Raw genomic sequence first — 20344 nt, 5'->3', positions numbered from 1 at the left:
GCGGAATTCAGTTTCCTGGCTATCGCAGTGCACTAAGATGCTAGGTTTTAGGTTTTACAGGGCTTAACGTCTCAAAGCGACTCAGGCTATCAGGGACGCTGCAGTCGAAGGCTCCGGACAATTCTAACCAACTGAGGTGCTTTAACGTGCACTTAGATCACACAGTACACGGATCTATAGCAGCTCGCGTCCATCAAAATGCGACCGCCGCGGCCGGGATCGGACCCGCGTCTTTCGGGTCAGCAGCCGAGCACTATAACCACCGAGCCACCGCGGCGGCTTCACTAACATTTCTCACTCCTAAATTAGATATTCGAGTTTTAAGTATTGCGAAATAAATTTGTTTAGGAATTATTTTAATCCCAGAAATGTACTTTTATCTGCGCACTGATTTAAACTGACCACATTTTCACTTAAGCCAGCATGCACTTCCGCAATGTTCACTCTAGATCGTTGAAGATTTCACTGCACGAGCTTGGAGTACTTATCTTATGTAAGGTAATGCTATTGTGCATTCTGTGAAGACCTCGGAAATGTAAAGTTGAGAGCGTCTCTTCCAGCAAGATTTTGTTTCCTTTGTTTCCCTTCCAGCGTCGCCCAATTTGATGCTATGCGGTAAAAAAAGAAAAAAAAAACAGGCGAAACGACAGTTCCAGTATCCTCTAAGCACACGAACGTGCGTGTTCCTCAGCGTGGACGGCCTTGATTGTGCGAGCACTGCTCTCACAGGCGTACGGAAATGACGACCGCAGTGGGCTGCGATAACCGAGCCCTCATGTATTGGGTGGCACCTTGGGCAAGCGACCGTCGTTAATTGAAAAGACCGTTCAGAAAGTGTGCACTCGGCCGCCTTCGCCCCTTGGTCGCTGAAAGGAGAGGGTCGCGCTCCCGACGCCCAAGATTGCGCAGCGGCGCCGGGCTCGCTTCTCTGTGGCTTTCAAGTTAGAAAGAACCGAGAATACTTTGAAGAACCGGCAACTGCGGAAAGTTCTCGGCCTTGTTATCTTGTAAAACGAGGGCCTTAAACGGGTCTGGTAGCATTTCTCTTTTCTATTTTTTTTGCTTCGTTTCGCACCCACTCTGACACCTCTTCCGTATAAACCCGATGCCGCTCGTTAGCTTTCCTTTCATTTCTTTCATATCCCATACCTTGACAAGAGGACACCCTATACAGGAATCCACAGTTTTACTTTCCCCGCCCGATAGAGTCCGTACGCTTTTTTTTCTGCTCATTAAGCCTTTCTGGGAACAAGTTTTGAAGTCCCCTAGTGTTCCCGTTCTTCAGTACTCGATTACTTTTATTTTGCAGAAAAGTGGTATTTCCTGGGAATATGTTGGAAACCCATAAACTTATCATTGCAACACTTGAAGGTGCATACGTCGTACGCCATTAGAAAATACCTAATGCTTACAAACCTTCTGCGTAGAATCGGCAACCGCAACGTGAAAGGAGCCCGGACTGCAGAAAAACAACCAAATGGCCCGCAACATCATTACCCTTGTTTTGTGATTTTCTCACGCGCTTTTTTATGCGTTTTCCTTGTAATGTGCTCACGGGTCTTATATATTTATTAAAGGCAGCTTGGTTTTCTTTCACCTTTTCACTAGTGTGCGCGCCACTGCCTGTTGTGCTACACAAGTAATTTAGTAGAACGGTTGTCGGGCAGGCAGTTTTAGTGTGACTGCCGGGTGGTGCATTTCGCCTCATAAGTTTCATTCCGGCGAGACACGGTACTACACTTAGAAGATAAGCGCCATTCGAAACGTACTTTTTCCAGCAACGTACTCTGCATGAGCTTTGCCTCCACTTTATTTTTTTTCTAAGGCGATGCCGCTGTGCCTTGTCCGGCAATTCACAGGGCAGATATACGACGAACTTTGGGTCGATACATTAGTTGCTGTAGTAGAACTTTCTGCGCCCACGCAGAGGCGCATGTATTTTCCACCCTAACCTGCCTCAAGAAAGACAAGGTTCACTGGCGTTCTTGAGTCAAGGATTAAGCGGATTAAATGCAACGTCGGCAGCGTACCGCCTGGCAAGTGCACCCACCGATGGTAAGCGCACATAGGGTCTTGGTAGACGACACCAGCACTTCTCCGGACTGCTCCCGCAATGGGAATCACGCCGGCATTGCACAAGAATTTTCGCCGCACAGGAACGCTGACTGCTCGCGCGCGTACCATCTGAAAAATGTTTCACCCAGGTTAGCCACCCGAGTGAAGTGAGCACGTCGAAGCTAGTGCGATGCTATGATCAATTTGCAGCTACTCTCAGTGGCGTTAATCGTTTGACACTGCGCCAATGACTGAACGCGAGTGTCGCTCGTTTAAAATGAGAGTTCGGCCGCTTAACAGGAGTACTACGGTCACCAAAATTCAGGAGCTTCAGCGATTAGTTTCTTATACGGTGAAGTGCAAGCTGAGAATAAGTCGGTGCGAAGACACTGCAGATCACTGCGCTTGAGTGCGGCTAGGCATGTGCAAGGAGGCTTATGGGAATGAAGATTTCTTTATCACTTATATTATCGGCAGTGCCTGTCTTAAACAAAATATAAATGAGGGGATATTTCTAAAGGAGGTACCGGAAATAAAACCTTCCACGTATTAATTCGCTGGTCCGTAAAAAAATTCATTGTCTTCATATTCGTGCTACTACTATGAATTATTACTCCTCGCAAAGTAAACACCGCCACGTATGAACGGAAATATAGTTAAGTGCGCATGATACTGAGTGCTATTATATTCCACTCCACAGAGTGACGTTGTACATATATTTCTCGTATTGCTCTCTTAATTTTGACTTGTCAGGAGCAATGAGCTTTATATATATATATATATATATATATATATATATATATATATATATATATATATATATATATATATATATATATATATATATATATATATATATATATATATATATATATATTCCCTTTCCCTCATTCCTCATTCCCTCTACCCACGAGCCACAGCGGCCACCACCCTCTACCCACGAGCCACAGCGGAGGTGGTGGCCGCTGTGGCTCGTGAGTAGAGGGAATGAGGGGCTCGTTTGACAAACATATGAAAGAAGCCAACAGTCACCGACACCAAGGTGCACAGGGGAATGTTTTATACATACTTTTCTTTAATTTGTAGTGCCAATCAATTGGAGAATAATATTTCCTAAAGTAAATTAATTGTAAAGCAGCAGAAAAAACAACCACAACGCCGGTGGGATCGGAACCCACGACCTCCGAAGATCTCGCCCGGTGCTCTATCAACTGAGCTATGGCGACGGCTGTCCAATCTGCGGCTCTCGCTTATTGCGTGTAAGCGATCCTTGAGAGTGTTCAATATATATATAATTCAACTTGATGATGCAGAGAGATGGCATAACATGGCGCTTTCAAACTTCTGAGGGCGATATACAATCATTGGGCGGCTGAATGTACTGAGCTATGGCGACGGCTGTCCAACTGAGCTATGGCGACGGCTGTCCAATCTGCGGCTCTCGCTTATTGCGTGTAAGCGAGCCTTGAGAGTGTTCAATATATATATATAATTCAACTTGATGATGCAGAGAGATGGCATAACATGGCGCTTTCAAACTTCTGAGGGCGATATACAATCATTGGGCGGCTGAATACAGTTGTATGGACAGCAGCGACAAAGAAAATGGAGTGCCGGAAACCAGCAGTCACGATCCAGCTCTGAGCACTCGATATAAACAAATATGGCCTTCATTACAACGTAAAAGGCAGACATGTAAACAGGGGCGCACTGAAACCGCAAAAGAAACAACAGTCATGAGGAATGTCTCCCGTACGCGAGCACGTTAACACTGCTGGCTAGCAGACCACGCGAGCGCGTCCACACTTTGGAGGGTTCGCCGCTGCGTCGTGAGGTGGCGACTCTGCTCGATCCCGCGGCCAGTGGCCGCTCACCCGCGCCTTGCCCTCAGAGCACCTCTTTTCCTTCCACAGTGCTCTGAATCGAGAACTTGAGCGCAGCGCACCATGAACCGGTGCAGGCAGTACAGTGAACACTGCGGAATTGAATGCAACTAATGTCAGAAAGAACAGGCGGCGTTATAGTGTTCTAGACGGGGGTAGCGGGGTCTGGGAGAGCCGCGGATGCAGCATCTCACGTCGACAGCGTGAGATGGCGCAACCGGAGCACTGGCTGCAAGGAACCCGCGACATACCCGCGATACGCGCTGCATTCGCAGCGCCGAGAAAGCTGTGTGCATCTGGTGTAACACCGAAAATCGGAGGTCTGCAGCTCTAATGCATATTTTCTTAAAACCTACCTCTCAAGGCAAAGGGCCCAGAAAAGGTGGAAAGGCGGACATGCTAAAGTTTGGGCGAAGATAATGCCGACCCGACGAAGAGACAGAACCGCCGTACGACGACCCGGTTGCATTTCTAAACGCAGAGCTCACAAACAGGGCAGAAGTAAAATTGTGAATGAGTAAATCGCTTAATTTTCAATCAAAATTTTCGATGCACGTTCAGACGCAATCACATTCACTGTTAAAGTTATCCAAACAATCGCGGCACGCGTACTTACGCATCCTGAACAGAGATATCCCGAATCGACGAGGCTTTATTTCATCAAATTCAGCTTTTATCTTCCAAAGTACACATTCACCTAAATCTAGAAAGATAATTCCTGCCACGGTGATGCAATTAGTAGGCGGTCACGGCGGTTCCTAAAATGCGCGAAATTTCGTAATACACCTGCAAAAAAAAAAAAGGTAGGGGAACTGCACCAAATAATTTTATTGGTACAACAAACGGGCAGTCACCTGTTTCTCAAGGCACTGCTTACGGCTGCTACGAGAGAGGCACTATGAACAACGGCTTATCTTCGTGTGCAATTTCTTTTTACGTCGTTCCTGTCGCGATTGATTCAGCCCTTTCACATAAAAGTGCAGCCCTGTCAACACATAGAACTTCATCAACTCTGTTGTGAGCTCATCTGCGTGCTGGCTGCAACGTAAGCCATAACCAAATCTTACCTTCACAAGGAGCATTGCATCTACTATGCCGTCACTGCAGAGCTCCTCGCGACTGAAGAAAACAGTGAATATATCCTCTAACTTCTTCACTGCTCGGAAAAGTTCTTGCGAAGGATACCACAACTCTCCCTTGCCACCATATAATTGAACTCAGAATTTCTGCCTTCCTTCTTGGAGCTTTAAAATAGGCTTTGCAGTGCGTTCAGTGATAACGCGTCAGAAACTTTCGGGCAACATACCCTGCCATATAATGCATAAGGCGGTCGTCGCTCTTCTGCTCTAGATACTCTCTGTGCTCAGCAGGAATACTCTGAAGCATGCGCTCGGCTGAAGCTAGGTTGCCTTTCTCAATGAGCTGGTCGATTGCAGCAACCCTGTCTTCTTGAGCAGGAGCATCGCACGCATCCAGGAGAGAACTTATTTCTCCACAACCTCCATTAAGGTCAGCATTGCCTGAGCGCACTGTCTTGGCAAGATTGTAAAACGGCAAGCAGTTGACGGCAATTAGAAACTGCATTGGTGTTGGGTGGTCGCTGGACCCGCTAACATCCGGGTCCCGTCCGCACTCGCCGCCTCGCCGCAATGCATATGGCGCGCCGGCTGCTGAACCCACTACCAGAACACTATAGCGGCGTGCAGCGGCTGCCCGAGCTCTGGTGTCTGCTACGGGGAGCGAAACTTCCTAGGCAGTTACTTGCTTTCGCCGCCAGGTACCGCATGAAACGCTGGAGTAGCGAATGGAGTCAAGTACAGCGACTTAGTGCACCTTCTCGGAAATCAAAGCCTTCATGATCCCTATTTGGCTGAGAGCAGCATCCAACACGGCAGTTCTCTAGGGGTCACACAAATTTCCTACGTTCTGCATAGACTAAAATGTATATTACTTTTTTTCTTTTGGCAGTTTCACTTTTCAAACCACATGGGAAATTTCCCACGATCCGGCAGTACTGCTGCCTCTGCGACAAAGCTAACTAAGCTAGGTTGCCTCGATGCCCGCGCCGCGCGCTTCGAGGCATCCTAAACGATGGATGGATGGATGGATGGAAGGTAGGAGCGTCCCCTTTGAAACGGGGCAGTGATTGTTGCCACTATGCTCTGTGTTTTTCCTTTATTTTTGTTTACTCTGCTTTAAGTTGTTAATACAATTCCCCATTTCCTTTTAAAAAACGTCTTCCTACACTTCAAAACTTATGTCACCTTTCTGCTTTTGTGCCACCAATCCTCCAATCCACCAAGCCACCAATCGTCGAATCCTGGATGGATGGATGGATGGATGGATGGATGGATGGATGGATGGATGGATGGATGGATGGATGGATGGATGGATGGATGGATGGATGGATGGATGGATGGATGGATGGATGGATGGATGGATGGATGGATGGATGGATGGATGGATGGATGGATGGATGGATGGATACGGCTGAACCCTTTACATCGGGCGGTGGCTCAAGCCACCTAGCCATGTCTTGTAAAATTTTACTCCTGTCTTGCTTTTAGCCTCCAATCAGACAACCTTCGCTTGGTTACTTCTAACCTCTTAAAATCCACTTTCCCTTCACTATCCCTAAACCCCAATGCCTTGGGTAAGTCAGCCCCGCTGCCTTCCACTGTAGGGTGAAGCCCTTTACAGAAAAGTATCAAGTGTTCAGCCGTTTCCTCCTCCTCTCCGCACGTAATGCACAAAGTGTCTATCTCCTGGTACCTGACTCTATACGGCTTAGTCCGCAAAACTCCAGTCCTGGCCTCAAACAACAAAGAACTTCCCCTACAATTATCATAGATATTTTCTTTGACAATTTCCTGTTTAAAGGTCCGGTATGTTTCCAGTGCCGATTTCGTCAGCATCCCTGTTTTCCACAAAGCTCTCTCTGTTCCTTTAACCTTTTTCTTAACCGATAATTGCTTATTTGCCCCCTTACTGCTGTCCAGATATTTGCTTGTCAATTTTCTAGTTCGCTTTCTCCATTTCGTGTTAACATTCTTTATATACAGGTATCTTAAAACTTTCCTAGCCCACCGCTTTTCCTCCATTTTTCTCAGTCGTTCCTCAAATGCTATCTTACTGCTAGCCTCTCTGCTCTCGAAAGACGCCCATCCCATATCACCTTGTACCCCCTGATTTGGTGTATTGCCATGTGCTCCCAAAGCTAACCTCCCTACTCCCCGTTGCCTAATTTCCAGCCTTGCTCGAACATCTGGCCTCATACACAGGACCGCATTACCGAAGGTCAGGCTAGCGACCATCACCCCTTTCCAGATCCCTCTTACCACCTCATACCTATTGTAATTCCACAGTGCCCTATTTTTCATGACAGCTGCATTCCTACTAGCTTTATTCATTACATATTTTTCATGCTCTGTCAGATACTCAACACTGTTGTTTATCCACACCCCAAGATACTTGTACTCATTCACTACTTTTAGCACGAACTCCTGTATTCTATGCTCGCCGCCCTCTTCATTAAATATCATGACTGCAGATTTTTCCTTACTATACTTGAAGCCTAATCTATCTCCATCTGTACTGCATATGTCTAACAACTTCTGCAGGTCTTCCTTGTTGTCAGCCATTATCCCTATATCGTCCGCGTATATTAGTCCCGGTAATGTCTGTTTAATCATTCCACCTTGCTTGAAAAAAGATGTGATTTGTTTCCGGAACCCATTCTGTAGTTCCCCTAACACCCCCTCGTTCTCCACCAAAGCCTGCAGTCTATCCTTTATAATTTGCATCACCACCCTGTAAACCACAGATATCACTGTTATGGGGCGATAGTTACTTACGTCTGCTTTGTCCCCCTTTCCCTTATATATCATGTTCATTCTACTTAATCGCCATTCATCGGGGACTTTCTCATCCACTATCATTTTGTTCACTTCCTGTATTAATGTTTGCTTGGATTTTGGTCCTAACTTCTTTATCAACATAACCGGGATACCATCTGGTCCTGTTGATGTGCCACTAGGAACCTTCTTCTCTGCCCTTTCCCACTCTCCTTGCTCAAGTGAAGCTATTGCTGTAACCGGTCAATCCTCCTTCGATAAATTATGTACCACTTGCTTTGCTGAAAATTTTTCCGTCATCCTTGTTCCTATGTGTTTTATTGCTTCATCACCTTCTAGTCGAATACCCTCATCTGTAACAATAAACCTTTGTTCTAGCCTAGTTTTATTACTCATTGCATTTAGATGTTTCCAGAATTTTTGGGCTGCTTTTCTATCCTTTTTATTTACTTTTGACATCCATTGGGCATCCTTTCATCTAATTTTCTCATTAATTAAATAGGATGCGTCCCTTCTACACTTTATGAAGGTATCCCATTTTCTGTCTACTTCGGGTTTTGGTTCCCCCCTCTTCTTGGAATATCTGTGTTCCCTGGATGCTTCCTTGCGCTTTTCTATTGCCCTCTTGACCTCAGGGACAGGGACATCTAGCGGCCGCTTCTGTAGGTGCTGTTTTATTTTTTGTTTTAAGCGACAGATGGCGCCACCACACTGCGCAGTCTCGAGGTGCGAACTCTACCACTGCCTAGGGTGCCTTGTTGCGCGCCATGGAGGAAGGAAAACTAATTTGAAAACTAATTTTTCCTTCCTCCATGTTGCGCGCGCTCTCTTCCGCCGGCGTTCAGGCTTGGGATATCTGCGTCTGCAGCAGCGCGCGTATCGCTGATGCCCGCTATGCAGGAACAGGCGCCGCCCAGCCGCATATAGAGTTCAATGCAAAAAAAAAGGCGCCCTGCGTCCAGACGATGAGACATAAAATTAAGCATCGATAAGGTAAAGGGTCAAAATGCTATCATTCTGTAATTTTTATTTTCAATGTGTAATCGACGGCTGCCTTTATATATGCAATTTTAGGCCTGCCAGACTACCGTGTGGCCAATATGGTAACGCGTCATCATCATCATCATCATCATCATCATCATTTATTATACCCTTAAAGGCCTCTGTTGAGGCATTACATAAGGGGGGGGGGGGACAAAGCAAATGCAACTAAGAATAATACGTTAATACAACAAAACATAATGCAATACAATAAAATGAAAAACGATACATCACAATACAACGTTGGTCAATAATGAAGGGCACAAGGCTGAATTAGGCGGTAACAACTACAACAACAACAAGAAAAATAATAAGTTAACTGGGTGAAGTTTGAGAAGTGTCTTTTATTCAGTACAGTGATTAATTAATGCCTGTCGAAATTTAGTAGCGTCGCGCTCGTTAACAATGTAGTCGGGTAGCAGGTTCCAATTTTCTATTGCAGTTGGAAGAAAAGATTTATTAAATGCCAAGGTCGATCCATGTATACGTTGAATGCTGAGGAGGTTAAACAGGCGGCGCGATGTTCTGATGGGAGCTAGTAATAATGTGTCACGAAGATCAGGAAAATTGTAATATAACTTATGAAAGAGGCAGAGTCGTGCGATTTTCCGTCGGAGCTCTAGTGGCGGGATGTTAAGTGAAGATTTAATACTGGTGATACTGCTGTGTCTATTGTAATTTGAGGATATAAAACGGGCTGCTCTGTTTTGAACGGCTTCTAAGGTGTTAATTAAGTATGCTTGGTGAGGATTCCATATAGCCGCTGCATAATCAAGTATGGTACGGGTGAATGTTTCGTATGCTAATTTTCGAACAGAAGGAGGGGCTAGGTACAGGGATCTTCGGATGATGCCAAGTGATTTTGATGCTCTAGATGCTAGATATAAGATGTGTTCCGACCAGGTTAATTTGCTGGAGATGGTGATTCCAAGGTACCGATATGATTGGACTTGGGTTACCGTGTTTGACAGGAGTGAATATGCAGATCTGATGTTGGAACGTTTTCGCGATACTTGCATGAATTGGCACTTTGAGACATTCAGCTGCATAAGCCAGTCGGAACACCACCGTTCTATTATGTGTAAGTCGTTCTGAAGCGATAGTTGATCCCTGTTAGTGACAATGCGACGATAAAGGATGCAATCATCCGCAAAAAGCCGAATAGTGGATGAAACACCGGAAGGAAGGTCATTAATGAAGATTAGAAAAAGAAGTGGGCCAAGAACGGAACCTTGGGGAACGCCAGAGATAACGTTAGTAGTGCCTGAAGGATGATTGTCGATTACTGTGTATTGGGAGCGACCTGTTAAAAAGCAATGTATCCATGATAAAACGAGAGGATCAATGGACAGTCCGGAGAGTTTAGACATGAGGCGAAGATGGGGCACGCGATCGAAGGCTTTAGAAAAATCTAAAAAGATAATGTCAGTTTGGAATGAAGAGTCCATATTTAAGTGGAGGTCAGTGGTAAATTCAAATAGCTGAGTTTCACACGAAAAACCGGAACGGAAACCATGCTGCTTAGTAAAAAAGAAATTGTTCTGATCGAGGTGTGATGCAACATGTGAATATATGACGTGCTCTAGAAGCTTACAGGCAATGCATGTAAGACATATTGGGCGATAATTTGAGGGATCTGATCTGTTACCTGCTTTAAACACCGGCACAACTTTGCTTATTTTCCAGTCTTTCGGAAGCAAACCCGTAGTCAATGACTGCTCGAAAATAACTTGAAGGAATAGGCTAGAACTTTCCTTAGTGCTCTTAAGAAATTTTGCAGGAATTCCGTCAGGGCCTGGTGCTTTCGACGTTTTAAGCCCATCAATTATTTTCACAATGCCTTCCGCTGCAATGTGAATGGGGGGCATTTGAGGAAAATTTGAATTGGGAACTGGTGGTATATTTTGAGGGGGCTCATGGGTGAACACCGATGAAAAATATGAATTCATTGTATCTGAGCGGAGTTCTGTGGGAACAGATGCACCACGTTCGTCAAACAAGGTGATGTCTCGTGAACGGTGAGTGTGTGGTGCCAGTATGGACCAAAATTTCTTTGGATTATTACGAATAATGTTCTTCAAGTCCTGATGAAAGAATTTCTTTTTACTGTGTCGTAATAACCGTGTATATTGGTGAAGACATGCCAGGTATTTTTGCCATTTAGAAGCGAAAGTAGAATTTTTCGCTTCACGGTAGAGGCGTTTCTTTTTATTCGATAGTCTTCTTAGTGTGTTGGAATACCACGGTTTCCTAGCATCACCGCGAATACGTATGAGGGGAACGTAAGCATCAATAAGCGATAAAATTTTATTTTTATAGAGTAGCCAGTTTTGATCTATTGTTCGAGCAGGAGAAGAATTTAGGAAGTACGGAAAATACTTATTAAGCTCGGAATTAATCTTAGCGAAATCGGCTCCTTTGTAACTACGGATGTATTTTATTGACGGTTGTTTCATGGGGATTGGAATAGAAAGATCACACAACAGCAATTTATGATCACTGAGGAAATCAACACATGACAGTGACCGGATGGAAGGTTGCCTATGGAACCTTTGCCGAGATTTCATGGTGGCATTAGCCCTACGGTCGCAGTCACTATAGTTAGCGTATTGTGACATTCCGTGTGTGCTACGAGGATCCACGTTCGACGGCGCGGCGTAGACGGAGACCCGTGACAGCGGCATCATCAATTACCCAGCCATGCTCTTTGAGTGACGACCAGAACAACCGGACCCGCCGCCGCCCCGGGGAAACAGGCTTTATCCTCCCCAATTTCCGGGCACATTCCAGGACAAGGGAGCTGTCAGCGGGCCAGAGCGCGCCGTACCACAGCCGACGCTATGCGCTACCGCGAAGACAACATTCTTTCCCTCCCCCCCCCTTTGTCGTGGGCTATCGCCGGGAAGGCACCCACAGCTTCCCAGAAGGGCCGTGACGGACACCTGTCAGACAGACAGGCAGTACTCGCCAAGAATGTGGAAAGACAGGCGCTAGTGAATTAGCTCCGAAGAGAGAGCCTGTGTATACTCTCACTTGAGAGAGAGTGGTGGCGTTTTTGTTGTTTATTTAGTTTGTATTGTTAACAGACTCTGGGGTCGAGGCTAAGCCCAACCCAAGAGGTGGTCCCCATCTCGCATGTTATTTTGGATTGGAGAATTGATGCTTTGGGCGGGCCACTGGAAATGACCGCCCTTAGTCCTTTGTTAATCAAGTGCTTAAAAGCGCATGTAAACGGATGCAGTTCAGTCTGAGCTGGGGCTCCACGCTTAGCATGTAATGTGATGCTACTTAGGCACTAACCTGCCCGGCCGATGAGTAAAGTAGTGCAAAGTTTGTTCTTTTGTAAATTCAGTTCTGCTTTTTCCAGTTTAACTCTCTGTATAGGTATGTTGTAAAATTATGCTCTGCTGTCATCATCTACAAGCTCGCCTCCTGTTCATCTTCCAAGCCGAACGACAACAGAGGAAGGGTTTGTGAACCATCCTCGAAGAAACGGACGACTATTGAAATTCTACTGCAAAACGCTCAGGACGACATCGTTCGCCAAGAGGGCCTTCAGCGCCGAAGTTCGACAGCGTGCAGCTTCTCCAGCAACCGCTCGAGCCCAACTCCGGAGCCACTCCATCGCCCCCATGAAGTCGTCGGCACGTAAGCTCGGACGCCCCAGCCTCTGATGTTAATCTTAATCATGTGTAATTATTGAATATACCTGTTTGTTTAAACTGAGCCATACGGTGTCTCTTTGCCTCTCCGTCCCGTGTGGACCTGCGCATTATGGGGGTCATCACAGTATTTATCTTACGACGGCGCTAAGGCTTCCTATTCGCAGCAGTAAACCACCGTCCATAGCTGCTGTGTGAAACCCGTTTGGCTTCTAACTGCATAATTTACTGCACAGGAAAACACCCAAAGACAACACTGCCATCCAAGAGATGTCCCTGCGAAATTTTGAAAAACATGCGGATATCCCCAGGAAGTGCCGCAAACTCCCGCGGACATCTCTCCCATACCGCTTTTTCCGCAGTTTCTGTATCCAAGGGAAGTCGGAAGGAAGTCCCTCAGGATTTTCATATGCATTAACAAGGACATGTTGGTTATATTGGTCAAATAAAGGCAAATTTCCTTGGGGATTTTTACAGGCCCAAGAGAAAAAACATACTCGGTCCATGAGAAATGTCTAATTTACGTTTTCTGCGATTTAGAATCGAAGACTGCAAATGATTACAATGAAGTAGTTGCATTGACAACTTCTGACAGTTTCAGGTATAAAATCTTCATAACGTCACAGGGTCTCACAGCGAACATGTTGAACATGTTAGCATATGTAAAACACAGATCAGGTTACAGCAACGCCACAAACCGGAAGTCATGCAGCACCGAGATGTTGAGCATGCATCCACAGAACTTATCTAGGCATCATCATCATCATCATCATCAGCCCTACTACACCCACTGCAGGGCAAAGGCCTCTCCCATGTCGGTCGTCCTTCCTTGGTCGGAGCACATTTTGTACGCATTTGTGCCTTCAGATGTAGAGAGCGGCGCCGTGGGAGTGCTTGAGCCGGTCGACTCTCTCAGCAATGGCCTGAAGGCAGCCGCGTGCCTCGTGACAGTTAATGACGCCCACAGAGTGCCCCTACGGGTGGTTAACTGTAGCCAGCAGCCACTGAGCCTTCCCAAGAACAAAACATTGGCTTTCTTCACCTCTGCGATAGAGCAACGTGAGCCCACCGATACGGTACTCGCAACTGTAGAGCATGCTAGTCCTTCGGCTGCTCCAAAGGTGTCGTTCGATCTTTCTCACGTAAAATCCAGGGAGAGGGAGGCTCTGGCTGGTTTGCTGAACGACTACTCGGAGGTATTCGCCGCGTCCAACCTGGATTTGGGCTGCTGTGGCGTTATAAAGCACAGGATAGAAACCGGCACTTCATCGCCCGTTTACCAGCGTGCGTACAGGATTCCTTACTCCCAACGTGAGGAGATGGAGCGGCAGGTGCAGGACCTGATTGATCGCGGCATTGTCGAACACTCAAAGTCACCCTGGGGAGCACCAGCACTATTGGTGGAAAAGCCAGATGGCTCGTATCGACTGGTAGTGGACTACCGCAAACTAAATGCCGTAACTCGCATCGATCCATACCCCATCCCCAATATACAGGAGACGCTTTCTCAGCTGGGCTCTGCCAGGTACTTCACGGTAGTGGACATGGCGGCGGGATTCTGGCAGATAGCAATGGATCCGGCAGATGCCGAGAAAACGGCATTCAACACGCCCTCAGGGCACTATGAATGGAAAAGAATGCCGATGGGTCTGGCCAACAGCCCTGCTGTCTGGCAGAGAACCGCTGATGTTATCCTGGCAGGTCTTCTGGGGAGGCTGTGCTTCGTGTATATGGATGACATTATCATATACAGTGACAGTTTTGAGAACCATTTGCGCGATATTGAACAGGTTTTGGTGCGACTAAGAGGAGCGGGTCTCAAGCTGAAGCCCTCTAAGTGCCAATTCCTCAAAAACGAGGTGAAGTACCTCGGGCACGTAGTTTCAGCTGACGGCGTGCGACCGGACCCTGAGAAACTAAGGTGTGTCTCGGATTTTCCATCCCCGACTAGCGTCCGCCAGGTCCGGCAGTTTCTCGGCCTGATCGGTTACTACCGAAGGCACATAGAGGAGTTCGCCAAGCTCGCTAAGCCGCTCACCGCCTTAACAGCCAAAAATGTCGCCTTTCGCTGGGACGAAAACGCGGAGAATGCTTTTGGGGCCCTGAAAAGGAAGCTAATGAGTGCACCGCTGTTGCGCCACCCGGATTTTAGTTTGCCCTTCGTTATGGCCACAGATGCGTCAAAGTTCGCAGTTGGTGCCGTGCTATCTCAGGTTATCGAGGGCAAAGAACATCCCGTTGCTTTTGCTAGCCGACAGCTGAGCCCCACAGAGCAAAAGTACGGAGCTACGGAAAGGGAGTGCCTCGCCGTTGTCTGGGCAGTAAAGCAGTTCAGATGCTACCTTTACGGCCGCAAATTCAAGCTAGTCACAGACTGCCATCCTCTGAAATGGGTGATGAGTGTCAGGGACCCTAGCTCGCGACTCGCTAGATGGAATCTACACCTGCAGGAATACTGCTTTGAAGTTGAGCACAAGTCAGGAAAGACACATGTGAATGCTGATGCACTCAGCCGCACGGCTGCCGTGGCAGCTATAGATGAGTTTGTCCCCGTAGTCGACCCCGCCGAATTACGCACAGAGCTGTGCAAAGATCCTGACCTGAAGCGAATAATCGAAAGCTTAGAGGGCGCACCGTCTCACCCCGAACAGCTAGGTTATTTCATTGACAAAGACGGCACCCTGTGTCGGCGCACGAAGCCAACCAGGAAAGGGAGATTACAGAAAACCGCTTGGGAGAGAGTCGTCATACCTCGGTCGTGGACAGAAAGGGTTCTTCGCGCGTTTCACGATGCGCCATGCGCCGGTCATTTTGGCGTAGCGAAGACACGCAGGCGTGTAGAGCGTTTGTACTTTTGGAGTGGCATGCGACAGGATGTTAGAGACTACTGTGCGAAGTGTCATTCCTGTCTCGAAAGAAAAACACCCAAGGGACGAAGACCAGCTCCAATTCAGCCGTTCCCTGAGGTTTCGGCTCCCTTCGAGCGGACAGGTATGGACATAATGGGCCCCTTGCCCACGACCACTTCCGGAAACAAGTACATTTTAGTATTTGTCGATCACCTTTCAAAATACGCGGAAGCGGTAGCACTCCCAGATCAGAAGGCAGACACGGTTGCAAGAGCATTTGTCGAACAGATCGTGCTCCGACATGGACCCCCGAGGCAACTCTTGACAGATCGGGGAACGAACTTCGTGTCGCAGCTAATGAGGAGAGTTTGCGAGCTGCTTAAGATCGCTAAGAAGCAGACAACACCGTACCATCCGGCTTGCAACGGCGCGGTGGAGCGACTGAACCAAACCGTGGCCGGGTTCCTGTCGCATTTTGTTTCGCGCGACCAGCGGGACTGGGACTTGTGGCTCCCGTATGCAATGTTTGCCTACAATTCCGCAGCACACGAGAGCACGGGCGAATCGCCATTCTTTCTTCTCTACGGCCGAGACCCGGACCAGCCTAGTGAAGTGCCAGAGGGCCCCCGTCGTGTCCCATACGCTTCACTGGACGACTATAAGGTTGAGCTAGAATCGCGCTTGCAAGTGGCGAGGGACATCGCAAAGGAGTCCTTAAAGAAAGCGGCGAAGCGCAGGAAGGAGGTGCACGATCGCAGTGCTAGAGACGCGCCGTTTGATGTGGGGGACAGCGTGTACATTGAAAACTGCCAAAGGCAGATTGGGCTAGCTCGTAAGTTCCAGACGAAGTGGAGAGGACCGTGCGAGGTTGTCGAGAAGCTTTCTCCGGTAAACTTCAGAGTCCGAGACGTGAACCGGCGTTTGATAAGGATACACGCAAATCGCCTCAAGTCGGCACCGGTTCAGTATTCACGAAATGAGGAAAGGGAAAGCGCGGATTTTGATGGGGACAGAAGTGAAGCGGAGCGCGCAGATAGTTCGCAAGAAACGCCCTCTCCTGCATTTGTTCGGCAGGCGCCCGAGGTGACGGCCGGAATGCCACCGGATTTACTTCATGCATTGCTAGAAGAAGAAGCGCGCGAGGTTGCCGCGCAGATAACGCCAGGAGAGGCTCCTGCCACGAGCCCTCGCGAGTCCCAAAGCAGACAAAGGGGCACAGACTTAGTATGACTCATGAAGGCCGATATCCGCTGCGAAATCGGAAAGCTAAGTCGGACTAATGGCGTAAACAGAGCGGAGTTGTGAACTGGTTAGAATTGTGTAATGCCGCAGCTCATAACATTGCTATGTGCTTATGTGTTAAGTTATCGGAGTTGGTAGTTAAACCTTTCTGTCATTAAGTAACACCTTCACAGGAGAGCATGCGGAGCGCATGCAGAACCTGCCCTACTTCCTTTGGTTATCTATATTTTTGTCTGTGCCGTGATCGTGCTAGAAGTGGGAGCTCCTTTATAACTGTGGTAAATTTATTTCGTCCAGTTTGGACTAGAAAAGAGAGGCTTGGGTGCTGAGTTTCATGTTTATCTGTAAAAGAAGATCAGTGCTGCCCCTGGAGACGCCAGTATTGACAGCGGAGGCATATGGTGTTGTGCAGTGGTGTTGAGTGCAGCGAAAAGTGTTTTGTCGGACGCACTGTGCGAGGCGATTCAGAAAGACAAGGGGAGCTGCGTGGACTCAAATGTTCGGAGAACATTCTTCTGGAGGGTGAGCGAGTGTGACATTCCGTGTGTGCTACGAGGATCCACGTTCGACGGCGCGGCGTAGACGGAGACCCGTGACAGCGGCATCATCAATTACCCAGCCATGCTCTTTGAGTGACGACCAGAACAACCGGACCCGCCGCCGCCCCGGGGAAACAGGCTTTATCCTCCCCAATTTCCGGGCACATTCCAGGACAAGGGAGCTGTCAGCGGGCCAGAGCGCGCCGTACCACAGCCGACGCTATGCGCTACCGCGAAGACAACATTCTTTCCCTCCCCCCCCCCCCCCCCTTTGTCGTGGGCTATCGCCGGGAAGGCACCCACAGCTTCCCAGAAGGGCCGTGACGGACACCTGTCAGACAGACAGGCAGTACTCGCCAAGAATGTGGAAAGACAGGCGCTAGTGAATTAGCTCCGAAGAGAGAGCCTGTGTATACTCTCACTTGAGAGAGAGTGGTGGCGTTTTTGTTGTTTATTTAGTTTGTATTGTTAACAGACTCTGGGGTCGAGGCTAAGCCCAACCCAAGGGGTGGTCCCCATCTCGCATGTTATTTTGGATTGGAGAATTGATGCTTTGGGCGGGCCACTGGAAATGACCGCCCTTAGTCCTTTGTTAATCAAGTGCTTAAAAGCGCATGTAAACGGATGCAGTTCAGTCTGAGCTGGGGCTCCACGCTTAGCATGTAATGTGATGCTACTTAGGCACTAACCTGCCCGGCCGATGAGTAAAGTAGTGCAAAGTTTGTTCTTTTGTAAATTCAGTTCTGCTTTTTCCAGTTTAACTCTCTGTATAGGTATGTTGTAAAATTATGCTCTGCTGTCATCATCTACAAGCTCGCCTCCTGTTCATCTTCCAAGCCGAACGACACTAGAGGAAGGGTTTGTGAACCATCCTCGAAGAAACGGACGACTATTGAAATTCTACTGCATACACGCTGAGGACGACATCGTTCGCCAAGAGAGCCTTCAGTGCCGAAGCCCGACGGCGTGCAGCTTCTGCCAGCAACCGCTCGAGCCCAACTCCGGAGCCACTCCATCGCCCCCATGAAGTCGTCGGCACGTAAGCTCGGACGCCCCAGCCTCTGATGTATAACCTTAATCATGTGTAATTATTGAATATACCTGTTTGTTTAAACTGAGCCATACGGTGTCTCTTTGCCTCTCCGTCCCGTGTGGACCTGCGCATTATGGGGGCCATCACAGTATTTATCTTACGACGGCGCTAAGGCTTCCTATTCGCAGCAGTAAACCACCGTCCATAGCTGCTGTGTGAAACCCGTTTGGCTTCTAACTGCATAATTTACTGCACAGGAAAACACCCAAAGACAACACTGCCATCCAAGAGATGTCCCTGCGAAATTTTGAAAAACATGCGGATATCCCCAGGAAGTGCCGCAAACTCCCGCGGACATCTCTCCCATACCGCTTTTTCCGCAGTTTCTGTATCCAAGGGAAGTCGGAAGGAAGTCCCTCAGGATTTTCATATGCATTAACAAGGACATGTTGGTTATATTGGTCAAATAAAGGCAAATTTCCTTGGGGATTTTTACAGGCCCAAGAAAAAAAACATACTCGGTCCATGAGAAATGTCTAATTTACGTTTTCTGCGATTTAGAATCGAAGACTGCAATTGATTACAATGAAGTAGTTGCATTGACAACTTCTGACAGTTTCAGGTATAAAATCTTCATAACGTCACAGGGTCTCACAGCGAACATGTTGAACATGTTAGCATATGTAAAACACAGATCAGGTTACAGCAACGCCACAAACCGGAAGTCATGCAGCACCGAGATGTTGAGCATGCATCCACAGAACTTATCTAGGCATCATCATCATCATCATCAGCCCTACTACACCCACTGCAGGGCAAAGGCCTCTCCCATGTCTCTCCAATTAACCCTATCCTTTGCCAGCTGCATCCACCCTTTGCCTGCAAACTTCTTAATCTCATCCGCCCATCTAACCTTCTGCCGCCCCCTGCTACGCTTACTTTCTCTTGGAACCCACTCCGTTACCCTTAAAGACCAGCGGTTATCTTGCCTTCCATCTAGGCATACGTAATAAATATAATCAGTTACGCGACTCCCTACCTCGACATCAAGGCCGCTAAGAAAGACGAACTAGACTCCCTAATCCGGAGATATGTCAAAAAGGCGCTAGTACTACCCATGGGCACCTCGACCGAGTGACTGCTCGAAATCGGGGTACACAACACGGGGGAAGAATTGGCGGAGGCAGAACGAGTCTCCCACTTAGAGAGACTGAGTACGACCGGGACGGGCAGGGTGACCTTTGAAAGGTGGTACTCAAGCCAGGTACTCAGGTGGTACTCATTAATAAGGATATAGCTGGCAACGTAGAGGAGCTTTACAGTATTAACGAGAGGGTAGCAGCTATAGTAATTAGGCTGAATAGGAGGTACAAGCTGAAAGTGGTGCAGGCCTACGCACCCACATCCAGTCATGATGACCAGACCGTTGAAAGTTTCTATGAGGACGTAGAATCGGCAATGAATAAAGTAAAATCGCAGTACACTGTACTGATGGGCGACTTCAATGCGAAGGTGGGCAAGAAGCAGGCTGACGACCACGCAGTAGGTGACTATGGGATAGGCTCTAGAAATAGCAGGGGAGAGTTATTAGTCGAATTCGCGGATAGAAATAATTTACGGATCATGAATACCTTCTTCCGCAAACGAGAAAACAGCAAGTGGACCTGAAAGAGCCCAAATGGTGAGATTAAAAATGAAATCGAATTCATTCTATGCGCTAAACCTGGCATCATTCAGGATGTGGCCGTCCTCGGAAAGGTGCGTTGTAGTGACCACAGAATGGTAAGGTCTAGACTTAGCTTAGACTTGAAGAGGGAACGGAAAAAGCTAGTGAAGAAGACCATTACCGAGTTAGCAGTAAGAGGGAAAGCACAGGAGTTGAGGATAGCGCTGCAAAACAGATATTCGGCTTTAACTGAGGAAGATGATCTTGATGTTCATTCAATGCACGATAATCTGACATCAATAATTACGGAGTGCGCAGTAGAAGTAGGCGGTAGGACAGTTCGAAAAGATGCCGGGAAGCTATCTCAGGTGACGGAAGATCTGATTAAGAAGCGCCAAAACATGAGGGCATCTAACCCTACCGATAGAATAGAACTAACGAAGCTATCAAAGTTAATAAACAAGCGCAAGGTAGCCGACATAAGGAAGTTTAATATGGAGAGAATCGAGCATGCTATAAA

Source organism: Amblyomma americanum, chromosome 6 (genome assembly GCF_052857255.1).
Source record: "Amblyomma americanum isolate KBUSLIRL-KWMA chromosome 6, ASM5285725v1, whole genome shotgun sequence".
In the NCBI taxonomy this organism is placed as follows: domain Eukaryota; kingdom Metazoa; phylum Arthropoda; class Arachnida; order Ixodida; family Ixodidae; genus Amblyomma; species Amblyomma americanum.
This window is presented reverse-complemented; position numbering follows the sequence as displayed.